This window comes from Nicotiana tomentosiformis, chromosome 12, assembly GCF_000390325.3.
Source record: "Nicotiana tomentosiformis chromosome 12, ASM39032v3, whole genome shotgun sequence".
Lineage (NCBI taxonomy): Eukaryota > Viridiplantae > Streptophyta > Magnoliopsida > Solanales > Solanaceae > Nicotiana > Nicotiana tomentosiformis.
Genome location: NC_090823.1, coordinates 15,744,948 through 15,751,844, shown reverse-complemented (window position 1 = coordinate 15,751,844; position 6,897 = coordinate 15,744,948).

Sequence of the window (6,897 nt, the reverse complement as noted above, 5' to 3'; positions counted from 1 at the left end):
TGGTGGGATGAGTTAGGAGAATTGTTTAAAAAAGGTCGTGCCAATGTGAAGTGTAGTTTAATTCCTCAAGGATGATCAATGGTTTAAGTGTGGGGTGTTGATGGTAGGCTATAATCCCGTATTTTAGTCGCTTATTGTATTATAATTCACTGTATTTTACTTGTGTTTGAGGTTTAATTGGTAGTGTTTTGCACTGATTATGTGTTTTATGCTTTGTAGGAGATGATGCCGAGTTAAGAAGATGTTCTGGAGCTAAATCGAATAATTGAAGCTTTGAAGTTTGAGTAAAATCCAAGGAATGAAACCGGAATCGCGTCCGGGGCTCGTGGACCGGTGTTGCATATGAAAGTTGGAAAAAAGAGCAAGGGCTAGAGAAAAAGAATACTAGTGCGTCTCATTAGTACAAAAGTTTTTCAGAAGTTTGAGAAGTTCAGAGACTTGGAGTTTTTGGGTCTGACAGAAAAGTATACTAATGCTAGGCATAGTGCATAGCATCAGTACAAAATTTTGTCAGACAAGCTAAGTTTAGAGAGTTTACAACCGAAGCAAATTGCACCAATACTACGCACCTTGCGTAGCATAGTGCAACGCACTATGTGTAAAATGTTTGTAGGTTTTCCCACTTCGGCTCAAAGAGAGTAGTTTCATCCGGGTTCGTTCCTGCTTGGTATAAATATACTAGAAACACGTTTTTAGGGGACTTTTGACATACTTTTGACCTAAGGAAGCTAAGGAGGAGTTGGAAGAACACAAGTACAAGGATTTCATCATTCCTTCCTCACTCAAGTCTCGAGTTTGGATCGAATCTATGTTTTCCTATACTTCAATTATATCTGTGATGAATTTCTCCATGTCTATGGAGTAGTTCCCTTTAGTGTTTTATGGATTTGGTGCATTGATGATTGTTTGTGCACTATAACTCTAGTTTTATGTATTGAATCATTTTGGAAATTTAATTGTTGCATCTATATTCACTAGTTCATGTAATCGCGAGAGGCATAACTTGTGATATCATTGTATTATATTGTTGGTTGAGTTAATAGATTCTTCTAGTTAAATGAAAGATGCTAGTTGAATCGTTGATTAAACCTAATTAGGAGAATAATCGAAAAAGGTTTTCCTAAAGACCAATCTATTACGCAATCTTGCATATCTTCATAATGCTTAATTTGGTTCATCTCGTGAAGTTAACACTTAATAGAGAGAGGAGTTTCTGCTGAACATTTGAACTAATAATTAACTGAATTCGAGAGATTCACTTGAACATTAGAAGTGAATTTAAATAGAGTTAGATCCCGAACAATTATCTTGCACCTTTCTTGTCAAAACCCTATCTTGTCCCACTGATAACCTTATTTGCTTATTTCTTGTCTCGATAGTCACTAGTCAATAGCTTTAAATTCTTAGTTAATTTTAATTATTAATCATATAAATCTCAACTGTTGATCCTCCTGGATAGCAATCAAGCTAGAAACTATGAGAATACTGTTTAAATCCAATTCTTGTAGATACAATATTATACTATACTATCTTTGATTAGCGATCATAATTAAATATATATTTTGCGCTCGTCACAACAATAAAGTAAATGCCCGCCTTGTCTTGCCGCACGCACATAATAATATTCCCGCCTTGTCTCTCCATATGCACAAACCCACATATATATAGCCCGCCTTATCACGTCGCATGTGAAAATATCAATAATAACAATAGCACGGACAACTCACTTGCGAACACCCCGAAAATCCTCTCAACAATATCACTTGTGCCAAAACATATCAACACAGTATAACAACTCGCACCACATGTGCCCGTATGCCACAACGTTTCCTAAAAACAACTCCAATAACACAACCACACATAGCTCTCGGCTCAACAACACTGAGTGCAACAACAACAACAATAACACGAGAGTACGACAAGTAAATCAATACAAGAATTACAAAACACAAAGGAACGGAAGAACATGCTCACAATGAAAGACATGACATGTAATAATGGTTTTAACGAGAATAACTCAATAATAAGAGAGATAGTGTGTAACAATAATTCCAAATAAGAATGACCCAGCGATGAGGGAGATAACATGTAACAATGATTACAAATAAGTACAACTCAATGATAAGAGAAATAACATGTAACAATAACTTCAAATAAGTACAATTCAACAATAAGAGAAATAACATGTAACAATGATTCCAAAATAAGTACAACTCAACGATAATAGGGATAACATGTAACAATGACTTCAAATAAGGATAAGTCAACAATGGAAGAGATAACAATAACTTCAATTAAGGATAATCAACTTCTAAAAAGACATATGGCAATAAAAGAGGAAACAACTTCAATTAAGGCATATAAGAGTATATTTGGCAACAAGGGTAGAACATGAATCAATCAACTTCAAATAAAACACGTAAGGGTACATTTAGCAATGGCGGATTTAACATTATAAGACAACTTCATTTTAATGTACTTAAGAACCTAAGAGTCTAAACAGTCAAATTTTAACATATAAGCCGTGCACACACTCGTCACTTCGTATACACGTCTTTCACGTAGTTCAAATAATGCAAACAAACCAATCTTTATGAGGTAGTTCCCCCACAAAACGTTAGACAAGATACTTACCTCAAAAGCTCTCAATCAACACTCTAAAATAGCTTTTCCTTTACAATACACCTCCGCTCAGCTCAAATCTAATCAAAATCGACTCAATAACGTTAAATAATGCAAAGAAAATCAATTTTATTAATTAAAGCTGTGGTCTTTACATAATTGCTTAAAAGTTAACAAAAGTCAACCCCGGGCTTGCCCAGTCAAAACCTGAGTCCAATGATAGATTCCGACTACCCATGAGATGACGAGTTCATATATGTGATCAGTTTCAAAATCCGAGACCAATTCGACTCGGAAATCCCAAATTTTCATTTTTTCAAAATATAGACAAAGTTTCTCAAAATTCCCATTTGATTCTCATAATTTTGATGTTAAATATCATATATAATCATGTAAAGTAGTTGGAAATTGATCAAAATAACTTACCCGGTTCTACTTGACTAAGCCCGTGCTCCTCCAAGGAGAGAGTTTGCTTTACCCAACTCCCCTTTTGATAACAAGATAGAAATCCTCGGCCCGACACTTATTAGTTTCGAATGAAGAATGAAAAGTGACCTGCGATCTATATCTTGGCCACCACATCATTTTGAACTATTCAAGGACTGGTCCAATATTGAAGCATGTATCGAATATGTATGATTGTAGTCTTAATTTGAATACCGCTCCGTGGGGATCTCGAAGAATGCATTTTTGAAGTCCAAGTAAAAGATACGCATACATCAAGATCTATAGGTTCGGCTTTTTCAGTATGGAGCCGAAGATGAGGGTTTCCAGCAGGCCCCCTTCTTTAGCGTCATATCTTGCTTCTCTTGTGCCCTCTCTTTCTATCGCAACCCCTTTCTTCTTTTTAACTCGAACTGTGGTACACAACTTCCTTTTACTGGAAAGAACTCTATTAGACTGGGAAGTAGCACGGGAAAGTATGAAATGCTCATTTGCTAGTTAAGTAGATCCTTTGTAAAGTGTATTCCTCCCTTGGAAGTACAGAAAGTCTGTATCTATAAGGAAGTCTAGGGGCTCCCAAGTACACGATTGTTTAGGTGTGTGCTAAAAGCGCTTCCTTTAATGCCAACCTGTATATCTGAACCCCCTTTCCATATCTCAGAGAAGGTATGCAAGCAAGACATTTGTGCTAATAAGTTCCTGCCTTTTTTTTATAGGTAAGACACGGGGAAATAAGCTCGCTTTCACTAATTCCCGTCTTTCTCGATCTAAGATGTTGCTCCCCTTCCCTCTTTCTTTTCCCGCTTTGCTAATCTTCCCCTCTAACGTGGGTCGAGCGGCGACGGGTGTGGGAGGAAGAAACCTAAGAGAAGGCGCCTTCTTTTCGTTTGCATGGCTACATAGTTGTAGCCATCACAAGGGCATATTTATTATAATTTATTATTTATATAAGGAAAAGCCTGAGGATCAGAGGGAGGTGTACCATCCAAAGCTGAAAGTTTAGAATTAGAAGCAATTTGTGTAGCACAAGGTTTGCAACCAAGTATGTTGGTCTGACCCTCTATGAATGGAAAATGGGTGCTTCGGATCGGGAGTAACCACTAGTGAGAGGGAAAACATTGGGGGGGAGGACAAAGGAAAGAGCGATGCCTACATTAAATTAATTGATTCGTCATGGTAGAGAATAAAAATGGTGCACGGAACATACTCGAGCTTTGGATCAATGTCCCCAGAAGCAAGGAGTATGCCCGCCTGTTACAACAAGAACACCATACTAATCTAATTCAGCTCCACGTAAGATAGCCAAGCATGCAGATGAGTGTTTGCTGTAAGCCACAATCCTTCGGTTTCTGGATTGGAATAAGGAATTCCATGTTCATATTGACGCATCACTCTATGCCATTGGATGCATGTTGGCGCAAGAAGGGCCTCTTGATCACTGCATCTACTTTTAAAGTATATGACTTTCCGCTTGGGAATTATACAACCACTGAACCTTCTTTATCATGATTCGACCCCAATGATTGTAGATGAAAATCCCCTCTCAAATTGTCTCCTAACGAGTCTAGGGTTCAAAATATGAAAGAATGAGATAAAATACCAAAATTCCAACTCTTAACCCAACTATAGATGTCGCATTTGTGACCAAAAGTTCACAAATGCAGATGTTCGCATTTGCGACCAAAAGTTCGCAAATGCAGTAGTTCACAATTGCAACAAAAAGTTCGCAATTGCGAAGTACCAGCACCAACAATCCCAAACTTCACCGAAATGATCCGAAATCATCGCGAAACTCATCCGGAACATCTCAGACACAAACCATATATGCATTTTAATCATAAAACATGCTACGACCTGCTCACGCACTCAAAATACTGAAAAAAGGTCGTCTTGACCTGATATTGACCATGGTCAAACTTCAAATTTCTTAACTTAACTAGTTTCTCAACCAATGATCCAAAACACACCCAAGCCCCTCGGGACCCCGTCAAATCATACCAACAAGTCCCAAAACATAACACGAACCAACTCGAGGCCTCAAATCCCAAAACATAACATCAAAAACATGAATCACACCTCAATTTAAACTTAATGAACTATAAACTTTCAACTTCTTCAACTCGCGCCAAATCATATCAAATCAACTCGAAATGACGTCAAATTTTGCATGCAAGTGAAAAATGACACAACTGAGTTATTCCAACTACTGGAATTGCAATCTATACCCTATAACAACAAGGTCAACTACTGGTCAAGCTTCTCAGCCTTCCAAACCTTTAAATTTATAACTTTCTTCAAAATTCAACAAATCAACGTACTGACCTCCAAATCCAAATTTGACATACGCCTAAGTCCAAAATCACCATACGAAGCTATCAGAATCATCAAAATACCATTCTGGATTCGTCTACACAAAATTAAAACTCCGGTCAACTATTTCTATTTAAGTTTCTAAAACAAGAATCATTCTTCCAAATCAATCCTGAATCCTATGTGGTGAATTTTAGGGGAAAAGCTATTTTCGAGGGTTGAGTTGGCCTAGTTGAGGTAAGTATCTTGTCTAACTTTGTGTGGGGGAACTACCCCTTAGGATTTGGGATTGATTGTGCTATTTGTGTTATGTGAAATCTGTGTATGCAAGGTGACGAGTGGGTACACAGGTTATATGTGGTATTTGACCGGTTTAGATTATTTAGACTTTTTACATATCACCTTAACATGTTATGGTTCTCATTATTAATCTACTCTTATATGCGTTATTCTTTCCTTATATGCTTTAAAGTATCATTGTTAATACATGTGCTATCTCTTACTTGTATTTTGCTCTTACATGCTTTAGTTAAAATTATTGTCTTCCTTATTGTCTTGTTATCTCTTAAATTGTTAAATTACCTTTGCTTGAAATTGTTATTTCGTGGAGTATTTTCTTGTTGAGTTATTGGTGTTGAGGTTGTAAAACCCGTTATCACATTGAGGTGAAGTTGTTAGTTGTTGATTTATCTTTCTTGTTGAGATATTCACATTCATTTTGTTATTGTTGAGATTCTTGTACACATTGTGGTTGAGCCATGGGCTATTATTGTGGAAATATTGATATTGTTGATTTTTGGAAAGTTGTGGCATATGGGCACTTGTGGTGCAAGTTGTTATTGTTTTGTGATATTGATGCGCATGCGGCGGTATAAAGATAGGGGTTAATGTGCATGCGTGGCATAAGGTAGGATTTATGTACGTGTTGCTAGTATGAGAATTACTTGAAGCCATGTGGCGTCATAAGTTGGGCTAAAGTACATGTAGCTATTTCAGAAAAAAATATTTTCAAAACAATCTAAATGTAAGGCTCACGCGGAGGTATAATGAAAGATTGTGATTGAAATTGAGAAATGTGAATATGAGGCGGTACCTCGGTTGTAATTCTTGTTGTATATGAGGCGGTACCACAGTTGTGAATCTTGTTGTGTATCTCACGTTGAAAAGAGTTATTGGTGGAACAGTTCTTGCTGCTTTTATTCTTCCATGTCTTATCAGTTTTGGCCGTATTTGAGCATTGTGGTTCTCTTTATTTTGCTTTTTTTTTTTGTTATCTATGTGCTTACAATTCTGCCATTAGTCTATGTTATTAACCTGCTTCGTTATCATTTATTTCTCCATCTTCAATTACTCATCGTTGTTATATTTTTGTTATGTTTATTCTGTCCTAGTAGGTGGCTTGACCTAGCCTCGTCACTACTCTAACGAGGTTAGACTTGATAATTACTGGGTACCGTTATTGTGTACCCATACTACGCTTCTGCACATCTTTTTGGACATATCCAGGTACATCTGCCCGTG